General features: G+C 45.8%; 1 protein-coding gene across 2 annotated transcripts in view; it reads left to right on the top strand.

Moving 5' to 3' along the window:
• The first annotated feature begins 2,180 nt into the window (after nucleotides 1-2,180).
• Nucleotides 2,181-23,225, top strand: part of BRINP1 (BMP/retinoic acid inducible neural specific 1) — a 180,901-nt gene continuing 159,856 nt past the window's right edge. The window contains exon 1 of one of the 2 annotated variants that reach the window (XM_040482123.1): nucleotides 2,181-2,620. The gene's annotated coding sequence lies outside the window, so the exon portion shown is untranslated. The remainder of the gene's footprint in view (nucleotides 2,621-23,225) is intronic. The other variant, XM_040482121.1, reaches the window with a different exon arrangement.

Here is a 23,225-nt window from a genome sequence, read left to right as displayed (position 1 = left end):
AAGAAGAAGAAGAAGAAAATCTTCTCTTTCTCCCTGACAGTGGTTGGATCTGGGGAGAGATCTGTGCTCCCTGAGGGAAATATTAACTATGTGAAGTGGAGGAGAGGAAGATGGGAAAATGTTCCAGAGTGTTACATCCCCTCTTTCTAAGGCATCTGGACCACAACCCATCTTGGGAGATTGATTAGAAGAGAATAGCTACGAAGAATCAGTCTGTTCTTCGGTTGTCCTCTGAAGCTGCCTAACGAGGTTGTTTCAGACTGATTTCAGAACTGCATTCCCAGAAAGGCTGCTGTTGCCTACTCTCACTCAAGGAGGCATATCTGAGCTGAAGACTGATGGAAAAACAGAGGGAAAGGGAAGAAAGAATAAAAGAAGGGATGGGGGGAGAGAGGGAGAGAGAGAGAGAGGGAGAAGAAACAAAAGAATGAAGCAGGAAGGGATAGGAGATAGACAGCCACCTGAAGCTTCACACTGAAATGGACGGGAAATGCAGTGTGTGTTGCAAGTGTTTTTCTTTGTGGTTCGAATCAAAGACAGAACTGTCTTGGGAACCACTGCCCAGGATCTGAACCTGGGCCACAAACCTAGGGAAGGAAAAAATTGTTCAAGCAGAACAAGTTTTCTTCCACCAGGTACAGAGAAAGCGCTCCCTTGGTCAGTGGCTGGAGAGCTGTCCGTGGTGCTGAATGCGTGTCCTTTGAATTAGCGTGGAGGAGGAGACACCGCGGAGAGGAGATTTGGACAGGCTAAGGCTCCCCTCTTCTGTGCCCCCTTTTTTCAGTCCTGCACTGTTGAGGCTGGAGCTCATTCGGATTAGGGCACTCTCTCCTCCTCTCTTTTTCTTTCCCCCTTTGCCAATTAAATATTTCTTCTCAAGTTCTCAATTCCTCACTCCAGAATTTCTCTTCCATTTTGTTTCAAGACTTCTAGCTCCTAGACCCTTCTGGACCTCCCTCGTTATCATGTCTCTTTCCTAACACTCTTTGAATAATCCTAACATGATAACAATAACAATAATAATCACAGATAGCATGCTTTAGGCACTCACAAGGTGTCAGGGAGTATTCTAAGTGTTTTTCACATAAATTAACTCATTTAAATCTTACACCAACCATGCTAGATAGGCAGTTATATTATTCGAATACACAGATGGGAAATTAAGGTTTAAGAGGTAACTAATTTGGCCAGGATCATAGACAGGATTCTAACCTGCGGGAGCTGACACTTTTACCGAATCTAGTTTCCTTTAAATTTTTCATCACCTTTTCCTTATTACTCTTTGCCCCTCCATCTGGTAGCTTCACTGACGCTACCTATCCTTGCCTAAGCTTCCAGGAACTAGCAATCTCCATTGCTGGTATTTTTTAATTCAAAAAAATAAAAATAAAAAGAAGCAAAGTAAGCAAACATAGAGAATATGCGCTGCGTGAGAATTTAGATCCTGTACTGGCCTTCTTTGCTGCTTCAGGGAGAGGCCCCACGTCAGCAACCCCAGCCTGTACCTCAGGCTAAATTCGGAGTCTTTGGGTCTCTGTATTAATGCCTTCGCCCCCATACCTTCTCTGGTTGTATCTAGAGAACTTTGCGTCCTATCAGCTTCTTGCTCCGAGAAGCACTTGCTTCATTCTGGGAGGTTCCGTGGGGCTCATGCCTACACATACAGAGAAACAAACAGTCTTAAACATGCATACAGAGGCACACGGATACACACGGACCCACACAGTCACCTCCCCAGACAAAACCACACTCGAATAGATACACACAGACGCACTAGCACCCGCATACCCGGAAAAACTCATATAACTCGCGACGCACACAGCTACAGACACGCTTAGAAACACCACGACGCAGGGTTTGCGCGCACACACACACACACACACACACAGACACATCACAAAGTCCCTTTGGGCGCTCATACACGGAGACACGCCACCCTATCCCCAGACCCACTAGACTCCCCAGTGGCTCTGCCTCAGCCCACCCAGGCCGCCCCTCCCTCGGAGAAGGCCTTTTTTCTCCCCTCCTCTCCCTTCTCCTCCTCCGCCTAAAGATGTACAAAACACTCCTCAGAATAAACCCTGGCTCTAGGCTCCTCCCTCCCCGCCCCCGGCAGCCTCTCCCCCATTCATTTTCGCCCGTCGCCGGGTAAGTCCCTCCTCCCGCGTAGCCCGGCCTCCACTGCTCCCCTCCCGGAGACCGCGGCGCACTTGGACTTCCCTCTCCATTCGCTGGCCGCCTCGCTCCCGGTCCCCACGGCTGTGAACTGATCTGGCGCGGGGAGGGGGGAGGAGGAAAGCGCAGGCGAACGAGCGAGCGAGCGAGAGAGCGAGGGAGCGGGCGAGCGAGCCAGAGAGCAAAGCGAGAGCGAGAGAGCCGGGAGGCTGAGGGAGTAGTGACCGCCTTCCGGAGCCGGGATTCATGCCTGTCCTCGGGACCTGCGGAGGGGACTTTACGGCTGAGTATGAGCCAGGCTGCTAGGAGCCAGGTACCCCCACGCCTGCAGTCCCCGCGCCGTTCCCGGTATGCGAGCTGGACGCAGGGCTCTCCCAACTTCCCACCGAGCCGAATAAAAAGCGTCCTCCCGCAGCTCTCCGCCAAAGACGGACATTGACTCCAGGTAAGGCGGCGCCGGGCGCAGCGCCCGCCAGCCCCGCTGCCCTTGGAGACGGCCCCGGACCGCATTCGGGGCGCCCCCGCCCGCCCCTCCCCTCCCCCTCCCGTCACCCTTCGTCTCTTCCGTCGGCAGCCCAGCCGCCTCCAAGTCCTCGCAGGTTCCTTGGAGGGGGAGGGCTCTGCTTTCTGGGGCGCAAGGGGTTAAATGCGGGTTTTAGTAAGTGGTGTGTGTGCTCCCCGCGCGCTCCCGACGTGTGTACCCTGGTGGGAACTTGATGTGGTGCTAGTGTGTGTTTGCGTGTGCAGCGTCGTTTGCGTTTGATGCGTGTTTGTGCTGTGCTGTGCTCTGTGTGTGTGTGTGTGTGTGTGTGTGTGTGTGTCGGGGAGGAGGTAAAGAGAGGTCCTATAACCTACTTAAAGCGCGATGTGTGTGTGCATGTTTGTACGTATGTGTTTGTATGTGTGCACTTGTGTGTCTTTTTAATTAGGTCTTTCCAGCTTACATGGAATGGGATCCTTACTATAGGATCACGTAGCCATCGGGAGACCCGCTGTGGACTTCTTCTTGGCGCTCTGGGCTTGGGTTTTGGGGAGCATTCCAGGGATAAGGACAGCACCTTCTTTACCCCAATATTGATACCCTGGAAGGAAAATTCCTCCAAACGTTGGAGACCTGGTAGACTTGGACTCATCGTTTAATATGAAAGAGAAATGGCCAAACCCTGAGGCAATGACATGCTGTCACTTTAAATTCCACACTGGGCAGGCTCCAGGATTCTGATGGGAATTTGGAGTCACTGGGTAGTGGGTGACAGAGAGAGAAGTCAGCCGTGGGCTCCTTATCCGGGGCTTGGCAAGTCTGGGATAGAGTCTACCATGCCTCTCCATGTGTAATCATAACAGCAGGACAGCGCCTCCTGGTACTGGTGCTTTTGGGGATGATCTGAGCAAGTTTGCATGTATCCCCCTAAAGGGAAAGGAGGAGAGTCCTCAGAGACCTTCTCATCCATCATAGTTACACAGGATCACAGGGAACATTTCATATGGGGGGCAGCTGTGGGTAACGTGGAAGGAGATGGATGGGGCACTTCCCTAAGAGATCCCTGCTCCCCTTCCCCATTTCAGAAAGGCTTGGGAAGCCCCAAGAGAATCTCTTCATAAACTGTGCCTCCTTATGGCTCCACTGGAGTTCGGAGGGAGATGGGAGAGCAGAGAGATTGTGTGTGCGTGTGTGCGTGTGTGTGTGTGTGCGTGTGTGTGCGTTTCAGTGCTGAGGGAGATCCACAATGTGGGAATGGTTGTGGGTGGGGAATTCATGGCAGAATGTGGCCGTAATTGACTTAAACTGCTATCGATTTGCACCTCACATCTCTTGCTAGGCTCCAAAATACTGCCAAGGGCACGGGTGGGGGGGGGGGGCGGTGGCGGCGGTGGGGAGAATGTCAGTAAGGAAGACAGTTTGGGTCAGGTCTCTCTTTCCTCTTTCCTCCACCTCCCAGGAGGCTCTCTTGGTAAGTCCCCTGGCCACCCTGGCTAGGTCCTGCTGGGTTTGGACTCTGGGGCCAGCCATTGATTTGATTCCCGGCTGCCTCTTAAAGGCTTGCCCTACTCAGCAAAAATGCTGAGTTTTACTGCTGTTAGCATGGCTTCCAGACTCGGCAGCTGTTACTTTCCCAAGGTAAGAGGCAGCCGTTCTGCCGCCAGGCATGGAGGCTAGTGGAGGACAAGGGCTGGGATGCTGGGACGGCCCCTCGTCTACCCCAGCTGGCAAGGAGCCACTGAAAAGACCTTTTGGGGAAAAGAAAAGTAGAAATATAATTGTGTTTTAAAAATGATGGGGTGTGTGTGTGTGTGTGTGTGTGTGTGTGTGTGTATGTGCATATGTGCACGCGCGTGTAGCTTCTGAGGCAAGATAAAAGCAAACATGTGTTTGCAAGGACCTGCCCTGGCGGGTGGGTGACCGTGCTGCCTGCAGGCACTTGTACCTCAGGCTGCAGCCCTCACGGGGCCACAAGGAATCTGCTTCGGGAAACTCATGTCAGAGCAGGCCCCCCTGGTTCATTTTGTGTGGGGATGTAAAGTCAGAGGAGGACACCCTGTGTTAGGATCCACTCTCGTTTTATTTGTTTTTCAATTCAGTGACAATTAAAGCTGGAAGGAATATTAAAGAGCAGAAAGGCAGGACTTGTGGCCCGGAGAAGGGATGAGAATTCCACAGCATTCTCTAGCAAGTTCGTGGTATGCCCAGGGCTAGAACCTATGACGGGTGTCTGCCTGACACCCAGATCGATGTCCTTTCCACTTCACCATACTGCCCGGGGACTATGTATTGTTCCCCAGTCCCAACCGGCCACTGTGCTCCCACCCAAGACAATCACTGTCTCCCGTCTTCAAACTTCTCATTTCAGAGGTGCTCCATCTATAAACATGACCCCGGAGAGAAGGGATCCAATGCCTCAGTCACTCTCCCTACTAGACAGAGAGACAGATAGTCAGATACACACACACAGACACACACACACACACACACACACACACACACCATCCATTCCTTCTCCGGTGGCTTCAGAGAATTACACACAGGCAGGGACCCAATACTGACTATGACTGGTGGACAGAATCCAACAGAGCATCGGACTGTACCTGAGTTCTTTATTAAGGAATTCTTGGCCTTCCAGAGTTAAGTGTATACCCATCTACCAATGCAAATACTTCAGGCAAATTAATTTCTTTATATTAATGAGAATCTTGCCCTATACAGTTATGCATACTGCAGTCACAGGAACATGTCCAAGCACACGTGTGTACGTGCACTCATACACACATGTGCACATGCAGATTTAGAAACCTTTCCTCCTTGCTATAGTCCCCAAAAGGGAATTTCAACCTCCGCACCGAATTGTGTTCCCCTGTATAAAGGCATCACCCACACAAAGACTTGGGACTCATCATCCCAGAGAAGGGGAAATGTAAATCCCTGTGAAGGATAGGCTCTTGAGAAGTCAGAGCCAAGCCCACGCAAAAGTGCTCCCAGAGTCCTGGATGCTCATTTTGGGGTGCAGGCGAGCACTGAGAAAAACATGGGGGTTTCAGGCCCATCTGCAATAGAGCCTTTCCACACAGGCTTTTCCGAGGCTGGATGGCACTTTAGCTCCCAGAAGGGGGAGCTGTGACTCCATTTCAACCGAGGAGAACTGGCTCAGAGATTCCAAATCAGCTGTTGGGCCCCCGTTGAGTTTCCATGGCCCAGCTCAGGCTGCAATGAATACACTCGAAATGGTACAGGTGGGGACTTTAAAAAACCTTCTCCCCTGGTCAGTCCAAATAAAATGTCTTCGTGCTTGCAAGAGTTTATGCTGTTGACCACAAAGTCTTCCGTTTTTCTGGAAGGGCCTTTGGTTGTGTGAAGAGACATTTTCTGTTTGACACCCTCTAGCTTGACCCCTCCCAATTCCTTAGGTGAAATCATGAGTACTTATCACCCGAATAGGCCACTAAGGTTAGACATAATCCGCCCTTCTCTCCCTGCGTTCCCCTTGCTAAAATCCAAAGATTAATAAATTGGCCGCTGGACTTCTGGTAATCATATTAAAGGCAAGATGGGGGTCGTGTGAAGAGGACAGATTTTCAAATGTCATCCTCCAGATAATCCCCCCTCGTGTTTTCCGTGCTAACCCCATCTGCAAGGAGCACCTTTATGTTTCTCTCCTCCATCCCTCAGCTTCAGCCTCCACTTTTTAACATCCAGCTCAAATGACCCTGCCAAGAAGTCTTCCCAAAATCTTATTTTGGAATACATCTTTCTCCCCTGTTCATTCATATAATTTTGCCTGAAACTCTATTTTAGCTTCTATCCCTGTTTGCCCTGTTTTGTAACTCTGTGGATATATGTCTCTTCAACAGGGTCTTAGTAGGAATATTTTCTTTTATCTCCAGGGACTGACACATAGTAGTTGCTCTGTAAATGTTTGCTATGGCATTTGAGGCTAGGCTCAGTTATAGCTGTCATCCTTCTGTCTCTCTCTCTCTCTCTCTCTCTCTCATTCTTTCTCTTTCTGATAATCGTTTCATGTTCTCGCAAAGCAATACAATCATGGCTTCAAATCATGCTACCTATACTATCAATATAGGGATATCGATGATACAGATAGATGAAATTATGTCCTACTTGGAATAAACATTGCCCTACTGTGTTCCAGGGTCTTTAGTTTTCTTCTCATTCAATCTTCCTTTCCACCCAGTGAGGCAGATACAGTCCTTTTACAGAAGAAGAAGGTGCAACTCATGCTGGCTAGGTCCCTTGCCCAAGGTCACACGACCAGCACAGCCAGAAGTGGAACCTGACTCCTTCTTGCTTCAGCACCTCTACTCTTTCTTGGGGACCACTGAGTGAATGGTAACCGTTGTGGATGACCAACAGGACTGGGTTGTTCAGCAGATTCCAGTATAGCTGAGAGCATAGTATTGACCTTTTGAAACTGATGTTATGAAGGACTCATGGAATCATTTGATCAACGAATCTTAGTGTTCTAAGGTTTCTGAATAACCAGATCTTTCTCCTTACTCAAGAATCAAGAACCCCTTTTGGAATACTCATAACACATGTCCACTCAGTCTCATTTTTAGCACTTTTAGCAACAGTGAAGTCACTATCTCACAAACCAACCTGTGTTGTATTGGGAGAGCTTTGTTGGGATGTGTTCTCACTGTGACCCTAAATCTGCCTTTTATCGTTAAGTCTCTCAAATCATATGACACAAGTATAAGTCTCTTCTAATCTCAGTTCTTCCCATGTCATGGAAGCATCATCATGTCACCACAGATATTCTTCTTCAGACCAGACGGGCCTGTTTCCACAGCCCTGGATCCTGCAACACCAAGCTCAATGTTGTTCTCTGGGCATTCTCTAGTGGATCACACTTACAGGGTTTAGAAGCCCAAAAAGGGGAGGGTGACCTAAAATTGAGTGAGGATTAAAAGGGACATTGAATCCTTCATTTTTTCCACAAATATTTATTAGGTGACAGCTATTTCTCAAGCATTGCTCTAGACCAGTGCTATCAAGTAGAACGTTCTTAGGTAATGGATATGTTCTCTGTGCTATGCATTATGGTAGCCGCTAAGCACATGTGACTGCTGAGCACTTGAAATGTGGCTAGTGTTACTGATGGACTGAGTTTTTGATTTAATCTAATTTTAATTTCAATGTCAGTAGCTGTTTGTGATGAGTAGCTAATGGACTGAATGGCACAGCTATAGGCATGAGTAATGTAGCACAAGCATGGTCCTTTTTTTTCATGAAGCTCGTAGTCCAGTGGGAAGAGATGGGTAAAAAATGGTAAACAAAGAGATGAGCAAAATCATTTCACGTAGTAGTAAATGTCATGCAAATAATTTGGGGCAAGAGGCTAGAAAGGAATGTGGATGGTGTAGCTTTAGATAGGGTAGTCGGGAGAGACTTCTCCGAAGGCGTGACATTAGACTGGTTTAAGCGAGGGGAAGCCAGCCATGTGGCAGAGACAGCAAAGATGAAGTCACTAGCAACGTGGAAGCTTAGCAGATCCAAGTGATCGTGTGGCCGGAGCTTTCCAATGAGAAGGAGAATGTCATGAGATGGAAATAAGAGAGAGACTTAGGGACTAGGTCAAAAGGCCTTCTAAAAGATGTGGGAATAAAGAGTCTAAAAATACTCTCCCCCTCAAAATGTCCCTGCTTGGGGAGTGGACAGCCTGAGAACTGCAATGCGAAGAGTGTGGAGACTGATAGAAACTCAGCGTCAAGTACCCTCGACAGGTTTCCATCCTGTCCCTTTTTTGTTGTTGAGAGAGAAAGCAGAAACATACACATGTGTGCACAGGAGAGAGGTAGAGGGAGGAGAGGGAGAGAGAGAGAGAGAGACAGAGAGAGAGAGAGAGAGAGAGAGAGAGAGAATCCTAAGCAGGCCTCATGCTCAGTGCAGAGGCCAACGTGGGGCTCGATCTCATCACCACGAGATAATGACCCGAGCCAAAATCAAAAGTATGATGCTTAACCGACTGAGCCACCCAGGCACCCCTCATGTTGTCCATTTTTAGTCCATCATTTCAGTAAGTTCTGCTCTTCATTTCTAGTCCTGCCCTGGGTGCTGCACCCTCTGGACATACCCAGCTCTAAAGGGATGGGGAGAATTGGAGAGGGGGAAATAGACAGAAAAAGAGGAAGAGAATGAACACCTAGAGAGAAGGTAGTTGAAATGAAGTCTGGTGAAACCAAATGAAAGCCAGAGTCATTTTGGATCACCAAATCTTTATTGCATATCTTGGCTGGGAAAGGCCCTGGACAAAATGGCCTGGTAGATATGGTGATGAATCCTGGCAGGGGCTGGCAATCGAACAGAGGAGATCTGCAGATCCATAATGATCGTTCATGGTAGACCGACAACTCTCATTTCAGAAGTTTTATGAGAGTTTGGGGAAGGTGAAGATTAGATCATGTGATGGTGGTTGTGGTGGGGGGAAGGAGGAGAAAGATGGCAGTGACTAAAAGGTCTGGAGATGAGACCATATCTCTTCATTTTATATCTCCATTCATTTTCAATTTCATACAGTCAGAGCACATGGGCTCGGGGCGCCCAATTCTAGTCCCAGCTCCTATCGCTGTGTTTCTGGAGCACCCTAAGGACATATCTTCCCCTCTCTGGGCTTGCCTGCTGCCAGTTGGAAAGGACCAAACAGTGGCCTGTCTCACCGAGGGATTTCCCCCAGCTCAATGAAATAACGCATGACAAAGTTCTTGCACAAGCACGGAGAGATGCACATGGTGGCCGTACTTCATCATAATGTTTAGAGATCTTCTCAAAAATGAGCAAATCAAAAAGAAGTCATACCTCAGAGCACTGACTGTGACTCAGTCCACGGTGGCTGAATGGGATAGATACACCACCATGGTGACTCTTAATATCAGAGTGATCAGTGGTAGCATGAAACTCACTGTCCTCCTGGAACACAGTGGCCTAAAAAGGCTGCCTAGAAATCCATAGACAGTCCTTGCTACTGAGGGGGCCAAGAAGACAATTAAGAAGATAATGAGGCTGAGGAAATGTGAAATTAATTTCTTTTTTTTTTTTTTTTTCGTATGAGGGTGAAGGGGATCTTTGTGTCTCAAAGGAACTATGTTTCGGAGATTGCAGGTGGCCTTGCGGAGAATAGATTGGACAGGACTGGGTCTGAGAAAGTTAAGAGGGTTAAATTACTGGGCCTGTCTGCTACCCAGTGGAGGACACACGTGGGAACAGAAACCTGGTGCAGACACAAAATACATCATTCTGAACAAATCTTGTTCTCAGTGTGTGGAGATTTTCTCACCGGGTGCAGAGATGTATCCAACGATGCCGGGGTCTCTTTGAGAGAAGCTAGGAGACTGTATCCCCCCTCCGGTGAGGAGGTAGATTCATAAGGCAATTAACAAAGGCAAGATGAAATCGTTTTTGTCTAAACTGCAAAGGTCGAAGCGACGGGGCTCCGAGTAAATGGCTCATCTGAACAGCTAGAACCCTTTGTAAGGGTTAACCCAATACTGGCCCGGAGATATAATTCATTGAGCCTTTCACAGGTCCTGCAAATGAGCCCGTGGGAACCTCGATGAGAAATAATGGATCCTGGGGGTAATGCAGAGCAGCCGAGTTACAGATTGCAAGCTGATTCGGGTAGAGGAAGGGCAGACATCTAGGATACATGATCGCTTCCGAGCAGTCGGTTCACACGTCTCCGTTCTGGGACTTAGCAATCCCCAAAAGTTGAGGAGATTCTGGTGGGCTGTGGACAGAAACCCAAACGTTAACCTGGAAGAGCATTCCGAGAGCTGAGACAGAGACCTCTGCCTTAAGCAAGTACGTTTCATTCAGTTTGCGTGGCAGTGGATAAGCTAAATTTCTTATGGGATTTGATAGGCTCTGAGTCTATGGGCACATGAGAGGCAGAGGACCTGTGAGGAGTCTTGGCCGGTACTCTAGAAAAACATATGCACAAAGCAAAAGGGCCATTAAAAAAAGAAAATCACGGGCGCCTGGGTGGCTTGGTGGGTTAGCCATCTGACCCTTGATTTGGGCTCAGGTTGTGATCTCACGGGTAATGAGATCAAGCCCCATGTCTGGTGCTGGGCATGGAGCCTGCTGGGGATTCTCTCTCTCTCTCTCTCTCTCTCTCTCTCTCCCTCACACACTGCTCACACACTTTCTCTCTCAAAAAAAATAAAGAAATAAAAAAGAAATAAATTAAAAAAAAAGAAATGTAGGAATGTAGGAGAAAGATAAAAAAAAATAGATTACCTGGCAGGGGGTGGTAATACGGTTTTTCTGCTGAGACAAATGTGGGAGGCAAGACTCTTTGAGATGAAGCTATCCTCATCAAATGCCATTGTCAGAGACAGCGGAGGCAAAGAGGGCTGAGAGGGGTCCTAAAGAACTTTATTTCAAATGCATATTGGGGCGCCTGGGTGGCTCAGTCGGTTAAGCCTCTGACTTTGACTCAGGTCACAATCTCGCGGTCCATGAGTTTGAGCTCCGCATCGGGCTCTGGGCTGATGGCTCGGAGCCTGGAGCCTGCTTCCGATTCTGTGTCTCCCTCTCTCTCTGACCCTCCTGCATTCATGCTCTGTCTCTCTCTGTCTCAAAAATAAATAAACGTTAAAAAAAATGCATATTAACAGGACAGCATAATTCAGTGTCCGTTGAAGGATTCCTGAAAACATTACTAGTTCAGTCACGGATTCACCTGCGTTCGCCCCCTGTTTCTGATGGTGGGATTATACACGTAGGCAGAGCACAGGATGGGACTTGAGGGGATTCTGGAAGGATCTTCACCCACAATATTTAGAGGTGGCCGAAATGTCACCATGACCAAGCTGTTCTTGGAGGGGAAAGTGTATGTGCCAAGGATGTTGTATATTCTTTGTGCTATAATGAGGACGTGATATAGATACCTTGTTGAATAACCTCAACAAACTCGTGCCTAGGTGCTATTGTCCTTGTTCTAGAGAGGAGGAAACTGGGGCACAGCGCGGTGATGCCGCTTGTCCAAGGCTAAACATGGAATCAATGATGTGTGGAGGCCTTGGGCTGCTTCTGTCTGATGTAAAAGTGTAGTGGGTGAAAGGGTGGATGCTGGAGTTTGAACGCCAGCTTTGCCACTGGCTAGCACTGTGACCTTGGCCGGATGACCTAACATTCCGGTGCCAGTTTCCTCCTCTACACGATGAAGAGGACCATGCTGACGCCTCATAGAGATATTGTGGGTTTTAATGAGTCCATATGATAAGCGCTTTGAGCAACGGCCGACAGATCATCCACATTATACAAACGCTAGCTATTATTACTTGTTATTATTGCTATCCCCTGCTGCATTAGATTGAATGTTGCCCATGCCTTTAGGTGTGTTCTTTAACTGGGGGTGCTCTGGAGCACAGAGATTATTACCAGGTTCAAAGCACTACCTTGCAAATGAGCTTGCTCAATCATTTTTACCAGTCCCCCTCCCCCAATGTGGCAATGCGATGCCAACAGTAGGGGAGAGACGGAGAGTGTAGGGAAAGGCACGGAAGGATATAGAAATAAAATGACTGGGGCGCCTGGGTGACTCAGTTGGTTAAGTGTCCTGATGCTTGATCTTGGCTCAGGTCATGATCTCACGGTCATGAGATGGAGCCCCGTGGTGAGCTCCTCACTGGGTGTGGAACCTGCTTAAGATTCTTTCTCTCTCCACCCCCCTCCATCCCTCTCCTCTGCTCATAAGCTCTCTCTCTCTCTCTCTCTCTCTCTCTCTCTTTCTCAAAAAAAAAATAAAAACACAACCCAATAATAATAAAATTAAAATGGCTGAGGCAGATTTTTTTTGAATCTCTATGTTACTGTGGATCAGACATCAGATGTAGATATAGGATCATTGGCCATCAGAGCTGAAAATCAACTTAGAGTCCAGATCAATTTTCTGTCACTTTTTTACATACAAACTTTTTCCTCTTTAACACCAAACTGTATCTGAGTTGGTTCTAGTACCCTACCCCTGCAGTCTGTGTCCTTACACGTCTTGATTTGGTTATCTAAGCTATGTGACCAAGCGTTCAGCACATGCCTATGGGAGAGCGTGACTGACAGCATGCTTCATGCTCTTGTGTGAACCATATTAATCCTACCCGTCCTCTTGGTTTCCCTTCTTCCTCATTTTTATCATGAGTTTCACCAAGTGCTGGTATATCTTAACGTGTTTTATTTCCTTCAGCCTTTACAGTCTCACTCTAAAGTTGTGTTTATTCTCCCCATTTTGCAGATGAGGACCTTGTGACTCAGAGGCAAAAGGACTTGCTCTGAGATATATAATAAATGATAGCACCGGGTCTCAAACCTGTATCATCAGCAGATGTTGAGCGTTAACATCCTTTCATTGAACTGCCCTCTCTCCACCTACCCGTTGAAGGCATTGTCCAGCCCTTAGCGGCTTGGTGGCCTCCCCAAATCAAGGCTGATTATTGCTGCTTTGTCTCTATTGTCTTAGGCCAGGTCTGTTGTCGCAAATCTTCAACCATTCTGTCACGCGGGCCCTGCCCTCAATCCCAGTCTTGCAGACTCCTAAATGAGAAAGGCATCTATCTTGCAAGTTCCAGGAGATGTTATAAATGGCGTCACTGGAGGGAGGCTTCTTAAATCTCCTTAATAACCTGCATTTTGCTTTTCTCTCCTTCTTTATCTGTCAGCATCGTGAATATCTTCCACTCTTCCAGTGCTTTCTGGCTGCCAACTTCATAGCCTCTTAAAATAGTAATTTAACTTCACAATGCCTCAGCAGGAAACCTTTGCTTAGTGTGTTTATTTGTACCGTTAAGTTGTGAGAGTTCAAATGCTGCTCAGACCAGGAACAGGAGTCGTAGGAGAGCTACTTTCTAGCTCTGAGCCAGAGCCAAGAACCAAAATGTTACTTTTCTTGGGAATAAAATCACCAAAGCCACCTCTGGAAACAGTAGCACTTTTAAAAGCATCTCAGGAAATAGCAGGGTCGAAGTGGTATGGATTTTTATAGCCAGATGCTGCAAGAGAAATGGCATATATATATGTATATGTGTATATATATGTGTGTGTGTATGTGTGTGTATGTATATATATGTATATATATGTATATGTATATACATACATATACATACATATGGAGAGCTCTCTCTTTACACACACACACACACACACACACACACACACACGTATAAGAAAGGAATATTGGTATTGAGGAGAAAAACAACACATACAGCGGGAAATGTCCAAAGCAGATCTTTCCTTCCTTATTAATAGAACATGAGCCCAGATACTATCATAAGGCCATCTACTGTCAGAATGTGATCTGGGGGTGGAACTTACAGCTAAAAATGGAATGGGGAACACGCATGGCCAATGAACCCATTTAAAAAGCCAAAATATTCAGGTTCTCCAGCAATCAAATAATGGAAATAGTAATGTGGTACCATAAAGCATCATCAAAATGGCTGTTTTTTAAATTATTTATCTTGAGAGAGTGCGGGGTGGTGCAGAGAGAGGAGGAGAAAGAATCCCAAGCAGACTCTATGCTGTCAGTGCAGAACCCAACGTGGGGTTCAATCTGCCAAACCGTGAGATCATGACCTGAGCCGAGATCAAGAGTCATACACTTAGCCAACTGAACCACCCAGGTGCTCCCAAATGGCCTTTTTTTTTTTTTTTAAATGACAGCATTTTAAAAAATGCTTGGCAAGAAGGCAGGGAACAAGACACTGTTCTGTAGCATTGGTGGAAATCTATATGAATATATCCTTGATAAAATGTGGCTTTTAATCTTTCTTTTAAACAAGCAAACAGACGTCATTCACTGAGCACTTACTCTGTGCCAAGCTCTGTCCTAGGAGCTCGTAATACAGCAGCGGACACAGCTGACTTGCCCCTGCCTTCTCGGAGCTGACGTTCTCTTGAGGGAGAAGCGTATAAATAGATAAGCAAGTGAACGTGTAGTGTGTCAGATGGAGGTTGGTGTATTCTAGATGGAGGGTGGCTGGGCAGAAGAGGGCGCACTGTTTCAGGTAGTGAAGAAGGGAAGCCCTCATTGAAATACGGACATTAGAGCAGAGATCTGCAGGAAGCGAGAGAGATAGCCAGTTGGCTGTCTAGGGGAAGAACATTCCGGCAAGAGAGAGCAGAAGAGTACAGTTGCTGAGGTAGCACTGGGCCTGGTGAGCTGAAGGCACAGGAAGGAAACCAGCTGCAGCGAGGTGATCAAGGAGGAGAAGAGGGGGAAGAGGAGATGGGCCAGGGAGCAAGCAGATCTGTATTTCCATCTCTATTGCTACCATTGTCTCCATGTCGGTCCCTCTTTTTATTTTGTTTAATTTTTATTTATTTTTTAAAAATATTTTTAATGTATGCTAAAATGTTTATTTTTGAGAGAGAGAGAGAGAGAGAGAGCACATGGAGGAGGGGCAGAGAGAGGGAGACAGAGGATCCAAAGCAGGCTCCACGCTGACAGCAGAGAGCCCAAAAGCGGGGCTGGAACTCAACGAACTCCCAACGGTGAGATCTTGACCTGAGCCGAAGTTGTCCCTCTTTTTCTTTGTTATTTTATTTACTTATTTACTTTTATTATTTGTCTTTATTTTTGAGAGGCAGAGAGAGAGAAGGAGCACAGGTGGGGGAGGGGCAGAGAGAGAGAGACACAGAATCTGAAGGAGGCTCCAGGCTCTGAGCTGTCAGCCCAGAGCCCGACGCGGGGCCCGAACCCACAAACTGTGAGATCATGACCTGAGCCGAAGTCGGATGCCCAACCGACTGAGCCATCCGGGCGCCCCAGGCGTCCCTCTTTTTAAAAACAAGGTGCAAATCCTTCCATTTTAAGAAATTCCCCATTCGAAGAAGTGAGCTAATTATATGTGCACAGATATGGGAAGAAGGAACTTTATGGAGTGTTTGGGATAGAAGGAAAAGGACAACAGGACAGACTGTGTAATGGAATATCTACAGTCACTGAGGATGACGGTAGAGGAGCACCTTTGTAAGTTAGAAAGCGGAATGCGGACAGGGAACGCGATCTCTAGAACGAAGCTAACTGTGCTACGTCCCTGGTAGTTTTGCTGTGAGGCTCAAACATCACGCATGTAAAGTATTCAGCAATATGCCTCCAGCGCTCAGTATATGGCACTCATGATCTCATTTATTGATGTGGATAGATTTGTGGCGAGCCATTATGTTAAATATATATATAGGGTAAAACATATTACATATAGCTTGCTATTGTGTCAGGTGCACCCTGATGTTTGAGTGGTTATCTTTGGGTGATAGATCGTGAGTGAATTTCAGTCCCTCGTTCATGCTTACCAGTGTTGCCTAATACTTCTTTAATGAGTGTGCGTTCCTTGGGTAATTAAAATTTTAAGTAGTAGGATGTGGGGGGATCGGTGAGGAGTTTTTGGTAGGAAGAAGGGCAGAGGCACATGCTTTAATGCAGAGTTTGCTAGATTTCTTAGTCACTTGTCCAAAATCACATTTAAATACGCTCAGGTTTTTTTTTCCCCTCTTTTTATGTGGCCTTAGCCTGAGCAGTGCTACTTGTAAAAACCAAAGATTCGATAAATGATTTATACACTCTGATGCACGTTAAAGTAGCTATTACATCCTTAGAAGAAAAGCTGTACCACCTGTGTATCACCTAGAATCATTGATGTGCTGGTTGTACTTTGGGTACCACGATTTGGAAAGCATGGATTTAGTGGCTGCCATCTTGGAATCAGAAGACTTGAGTTCTGACTCCATCGTCATTTTTAATTTTGGGTAAGGAGGCCCACCGTGGGGGTAGGAGTCATAGAACAGGTGAGGTTGGCGGTCACCTTGCCATGCACAAAGCAGCGGCTTTATCTGCGTTGCTTTATTACTTTTTTTGTATAAGAGTTAAATAAGAAGTTCCAAGGCTCTAAAAAAATGATTTGACATCATTGGCTGAAACTTCAAACGGTCTCTAAAGCGGACTTACCCGTGACAGATTCTGTTCTAGATGAAGTCATTGTCCTGAGCTCTTTGAGGGGCCGTAGAGGACTATGGCATATCCCCAAGGGCTTAGTGGGAACAGAAGGTGCATGTAAGACGGTGCCTTGGCCACCTTTGGAATAACATCGTATGACACATATAATTGCCATCAACGGATTAAGGGAATTAAAGAAAATAGGAGGTATATTTAAGGCAGCCTCTTATAAATTTTTTTTTTCAACGTTTATTTATTTTTTGGGACAGAGAGAGACAGAGCATGAACGGGGGAGGGGCAGAGAGAGAGGGAGACACAGAATCGGAAACAGGCTCCAGGCTCTGAGCCGTCAGCCCAGAGCCCGACGCGGGGCTCGAACTCACGGACCGTGAGATCGTGACCTGGCTGAAGTCGGACGCTTAACCGACTGCGCCACCCAGGCGCCCCTAAGGCAGCCTCTTATAGAAATGAAATGTTTCCATAAGAAACCTTGGGAGTGAAAGCATGCTAATTCAAGTTGCCCGGAAAGTCTTGGGACATGTGATAGCATTGGAGACGGGGTCTGTCCTTGTGGAAGTGGCAAAGGGGACATTCCAGGTAGAGCAAATGGGGGGCACGGAGACATGACACCAAGTGTATGTGTCTCTCTCCTTCTCTCTCTTTTCTTTCCAATCACAGAAACATTGAGTGTCAGAACTGAGTCAGAAGAAACTGTTGTGTCCAAGCTACCTCTGTATTTGAGAGAAGAAAACTAAAGCTTTGGCTGGAGGAGTGTCATGGCAAAGACCATAATCTTTATTAATAGGGATGTTATACCTAGAACCCCAGATTCTTGACTCCCAGACAGCAGTCATTCCACTGGAACATTATCAAGTCCTTTCCCATGGTGTGCTAATTCTTCAAGAACACCAAGGAAAATGTGTTGTGTGGTCAAATAAATTTGGGAGATGCTTCATGATCTACCCTCTTCTTGGAAATTAGGTGAGATACAAGCAAATTTGAGGTTCTGACAAAGTTTTTTGATCGAGGGAGATTTTAGTGCCAGCCAATTCAAGCCTTCTCAATGTTATTTGGCCACAAAATGGTAACGTTCTATATTTTTCATTTAATTCTTATTCATAATTCTATGTAGCTTGTTTTAGGAAACTCCACACTAGAGAAATATATCTTCCATTGAAAAATCAGATTATGCCTATGGAAAAAATGTTTTATAAGCAATTCTGATGGTCTATATTATTTCAGGGATGATGGTCATATTAAGAACATTATTATAAAGAACAGTAAGAAGGGAAGTTTCCCAGATTTAATGTTTCACCTTCCAACTCCATTCCCTCCTTTTGTCTCTCCCTCCCTCCCTCCCTTCCTTTTTTCCTTCTTTCCCTCAGCCTTTATCATCTTAATTTCTTGCTTTATTTTCCTTTCCTTCCTTACTCTCTTCTTTCTCTCTCTTTTAGTTTATTCCTGCTTCCTTACTATCCTTTTTTTCCCCAAAACACATTTCTTTTTGAGGAGTTACTATGTTCCAGATTCTGGACCATCTGTGATGAATAGGACATTTTCCTGATCTAAAGCTCTGCCAGTCTGATAAGGAAACAGATGTGCAAACTGAGATAATACAGAGTAGCTGCTGCTGAAATTAGAACATACAGGGCATGTTAGGTAATGGAGGGGAGGTCTGTCTGCATGAGCCACAAAGGAATAGCCAGTTGGATAGACCGAGAAAAGGCATTCCTGGGGGACAGTGGGTCAGGAAGTAGCTCAGTGTGTGTGGAGTATATGCTTGGGGGTGAAGCTAGAGAAATAATCTAGGGCTGGAACATATAAAGCTTTAGAACTCATATTAAGTAATATGTGTTTAGAAAATTGTTGACAACTCTTAAGGATTGACATGATCGGATCTGGGATTAAGACAAGAAGGAGGGTGAGAGGTGGAGAGAGGGGGTTTGCTGGCCCTTTGGCTGGTTATGGTTCAGATGACACAGGGCTGACCTTCTAGAATAAGGCAGTGCTAAGGAAGTGGACAGATTGGAGAAATACTGTGGTGTGTGACAAAGGGGAGAAGGGGTGAAGATGGCTTTCTCCAAGGTTGGGCCGGAGCTAGTCCTGCTCCCTCTAAATAGCATTTCCAGAAACAGCGGGGTCTCAATTATCTCACCGTGGGCTGTGAGATTCTCTAAAAAAATAAGTCTCAAAGCGAAATTAAGTTTAATTTGCTTGAATTGAAAAATAAACACATGTCATGTACAGCACTCTCAAGAGGAGGAAAGAAGGCTTGAAAATGAAATGAACAGTTGGGTGTGGTAGGCCCCCCATGATGAGGAATCTTGAAATGAGAATTGGTGTTGATGGAGAAGATGAATTCAGGGTTAAAGTCAGGGACAGGAAGTAGAGGCTTTCTGTCCAGGTAGTGGTTTTCTGGATGTCTTGTAAGGTGGTTATTTTTTATTATGACTAAGAACATTCATAATAAGGCAGTCATGGAGTAAAGGAGGGAGCGCTGAGCTTGGAGCCAGACAATGTGGGTTGGATCACTTTTAATTGTGTGGCCTTTGGGAAGTTGTTCTTGGCCTCGGGCTTGTCATCTGTAAAAGGGAGGTAATAATCTGTAGGTCACTGGATTCCTATGAGGAGTATGTGATTATTGTACACGGAAGTTCCGACATACCGCGAAGGATGGTAGAAAAAAAATGAGCAGGATAAAGAAGGAGGTCAATTATCAGACTCAATATCTTCCTTTCAACTAAGGGCCTAATCTTATGCTTCATTTGGCATTACCTGATGCACCCTTATTAAACTTGGTAGATTTTAAAGGAAACTTCTGGAACATCTGTTGACCTGAAATAAAATAAAGGCAGAGGCAGTAGACAAGAAGGAAGACGAAGGATATTACAGTGAATCCAACGGACGCATTCAGGCACATATTTATCGAGAGCCTCTTTGTTCAGGCCTTGTGCTAGATGCTGGGGGATAAAAAGGCAAGCAATGGCCGAGTCTTGCCTCTACGGCATCTATATTCCAGCAGTAAATATTCTCATCTCTAAGTAGGCCATAGAATGGAGTCAAGAGGGGAGACTGAGCTAAGGGAGGTGTTTGGAAAGCCTTGAGATGTGTCTGAGAAACTCTTGTCTCAGATGGGCATTTTTCTTTCTATACACAACCCCTTTGCCTTCCCCGTTCAAGTACAGGGATTGGGACCCTGGCTTAGGTTCTGCTTGGCTCGTGGGGAAGAGTCTGGTAATCACATTCGTAGGTGATGGTGGCTTGGGATTGTAAGCTCAAAGTGTCAGATTCTTAGAATATTGGCATCTTAGAATCATGGTTGTAGAATTTTAGGATCTATCAAACCTTGGAATCAGAGAACCTTAGAATAATAAAAACTAGTGCCAGAATCTCTTAGACTCATAGAAGGTAATATTCGTGGAATGTGAAAATCAACTGTTAGTACCACTGCATCTTCAAAATCGTAGAATCATGAAATTAGAGTCTTTTAGAAGAGAATGGCATTTTAGGGTTATCTGGTCCACCCCCCTTCCCAATTCATGGAAAATACTAATATAGAATGAAAGATACAAACGTTCTTGAGAATCTTTGCATAGGGAGAAGGTGGCCATAAAGGAAATACAATACATAATAACACTAATGATGATTATATTTTCCAAGAGGCACTGATGGTGGAGACAGATGGAGTTTCTGAACATTATAGAAGCTTTTGGTGGGGGTGATCATTGACATTACCGTAACCTAAGGCAAACACTTATCTTCTTAGAAAGCTCAAAGCAAAACAGGAATTCATGTCTTTGCTTACTGACCATCCCTGCTATAATTATTCATGTGGGCCAAACTTACCAGTGGTGTCCTTTTAGAAAATCATCCCCTAGGGACACCTGGGTGGCTCAGTTGGTTAAGGATCTGACTTTGGCTCAGGTCATGATCTCTTGGTTTGTGGATTCGAGCCCTGCATCAGGCTCTGTGCTGACAGCTTGGAGCCTGGAGCCTGGAGCCTGGAGCCTAGTTGGGATTCTGTGACTCCCTCTCTCTCTGACCATCCTGTGCTTATACTCTCTCTCAAAAAATAAGTACACATTTGAAAAAAATTTAATAAAAAAGAAAATCGTCCCCTAAATGTTGGTCTTCTTGTTTTGGATGGGAAACTTCAGGAGGGTCCAAACGATAGGTGATTCATAAGACTTCTATAAGGTTTCTAGAAAAGTCTTTGGCATGCTATGCCTTTCAGGCATCTGGTCTTACTGTCTTTTCTCAGAGATGCCTCTTGTATACACATGGCAAATTATCGTTGATGTGTGTCCTTGCTTATGTTTTCTCTGAAGTATTGGCTTCTATTGCCAAGACTTTTTTTGTTTAAAACCTGGCATCCATTTTGTTTGTAGTAATTGTTTCCTCCACACTTTCTCACAGGACCTCAGATCCAGCAGTATATTTTGACAGGTACAGCAAAAACCTGGCTTAAAGAAGTGCAGAGAATGTAGATTCTTTTGCTTTATACCATGGAAGCTGTGTGTGTGTGTGTGTGTGTGTGTGTGCATGTGCACACACGGGCACATGTGTGTATGTGCACATACATACACGGGCTGCTTGCATAACATGAGTCTGGATGTTTTTCACATGCGTATGAATTGCATTTCAGTGTATTCATGGGTTCCTATGTGCCTTCATATGTGGATAAATGTTATGTGGACATGCATGTTTCTTGAATAGGTACGATCTGTAAATGATTAGGTGGCTCTTGACATACGTTCATTGAGCATCTACAGTGTTTCTGACAATGAAATAAATGTTTTCATGGACAGTAAAGTATTTGATTTTACAATGATTAAGTAGTTGTTGTAGGTATTAAGGTTTCTATTTTGAAGATGTGTCACCTGAGGCTCTTAGAATTGAAGTGATCAGGGCTGGTATTTGAAATGGAGTCTTATGTTAAAGATTTTGTTTACATGTTTTTGGTCTGAGTGTACTGGTGTGTGAGTATGGATGTGTGTGCATATATGTACGTGTGTGCACACGCACGTACCCGTATGCTCATGGACATGTGGAGGTGCATGCGTTCCTTTTATTCATACGCATTTCTTAAAATGCATGGATGTGTAAATATACGAATATGTAGGTCGCGAATATGTATGCACCCATCAAAACCGTGATCATCCAGCAAAGGACATCTGTGTGGTTCGTCTGGGGGGGCCATGGGAATGTGGATTGTGTGAGCTGTTGGGGTACAGGATGGACAGCCCAGTATAAATTCATCCACAGTGTTGACATGGCTACGTGCTTTGTAGGGATTCTTCAGCACAAGTTATTAACCACTGAGAGCTTTTTTTTTTTTCAAAATCTTTTGAAAAACATCCAGGTGTGTTCATGTCAGGTGTCCCAAGACCGGAATGTGTGAAATGCCCATCTAGATGGTAAAGCAGGCTTAAAAGGAAGAGGGAGGAAAAGGAAGTGCATGCCAAAGATGTTCATGATACAGACGCTTAAGGTAATGGGAAGCTCCTGTGTGGTCACTTGGGCAGGTGCACGGTGAGTAAAACCTTCAGAGGTGATTTTTCCCGTGCCCCGCTCCCATTATTTCACCCAGAGCCTGCAGGAAGTCTCAGGGAGAGGCCCGTTTTCCTCTTTTGCAGATGACATGACTGGCGCTCAGGGCTACGTGATTTTCTTGAAGTCACACAGGAACAGAGCCGGGATTTGAACCCACATTTTCCCGTGCTTGTGATTTCCCTCGCCTGCACTTGCCCTCACAGTTTCCTGTGCTGAGGGTTTTTCTCAGGCTGTGACCTGAACCCACATAAATCTCAAGCAGTCTGACACCCAGCCAAGCCACATAAACATTCCAGATTCACTGTGTTGACGCTCCGAGGGGCTGAAATAGAACTTTGAAATTCTTCTTCACTTTTAATTAAAAAAAGATTTAGGCTAACCCTGGGTTTCCACTTCCATTTAACTGGGACCGCTTTTAACCGTTGCTGTATTTTTATTGTTGCAAATGTGACGCACCGATCCATCTTCCTTGTAACGCTTCTCGGTTTCTGCTCCATCTGTTGAAGAGAAAACATTTGCAGAAATCCCTCGGCTTCTCTCCAAGGGCTGAAACTTCCGTTGTAGCAAGGAATGCAGTGCAGGAAATGGGGTTGGCCATCAGTGAAATGAGGAAATTGGCAAAATGTGTTTCCAGTATATTTCTGATGATCATTTCCCCAAACTGAGAGCCTAGCCAGCACCACCGTGTTCCCCCGTGTTCATCTAGGGGTTGCTGGACACTCCACATTTAGGTTTTCCCACTCTCCTTGTCAACAGAGCCATCAATTCTGTTCTTTTTGTCTGTGCCCCATTCTCAGCTAGATCCCACATTGGGTTTTTTTCTAATAAACTACCATTAGTTCCTTTTTTTTTTTTTTAATCATCAATTTTTAATAATGACAGTGTTTGGTGTAGAAGGGGCATTGGACGTGACATCAGAAGATGTGAGTTCAAGTCCTCACTTTGCCGTGTTTTAACCTGGCACGTCACTCGAACTCTCTGAGCCCGGGTTTGCTGGGAAAGCCCCAGGATCAAATGGTTTAATTAAAACCCACATGCTCTGAAATTGGAAATGCTGCA

This window comes from Herpailurus yagouaroundi, unplaced genomic scaffold, assembly GCF_014898765.1.
Source record: "Herpailurus yagouaroundi ecotype Mexico unplaced genomic scaffold, PumYag 160, whole genome shotgun sequence".
In the NCBI taxonomy this organism is placed as follows: Eukaryota; Metazoa; Chordata; class Mammalia; order Carnivora; family Felidae; genus Herpailurus; species Herpailurus yagouaroundi.
The sequence above is the reverse complement of the archived record's forward strand: the minus strand, read 5'-3'. Positions and strand labels throughout refer to the sequence as shown.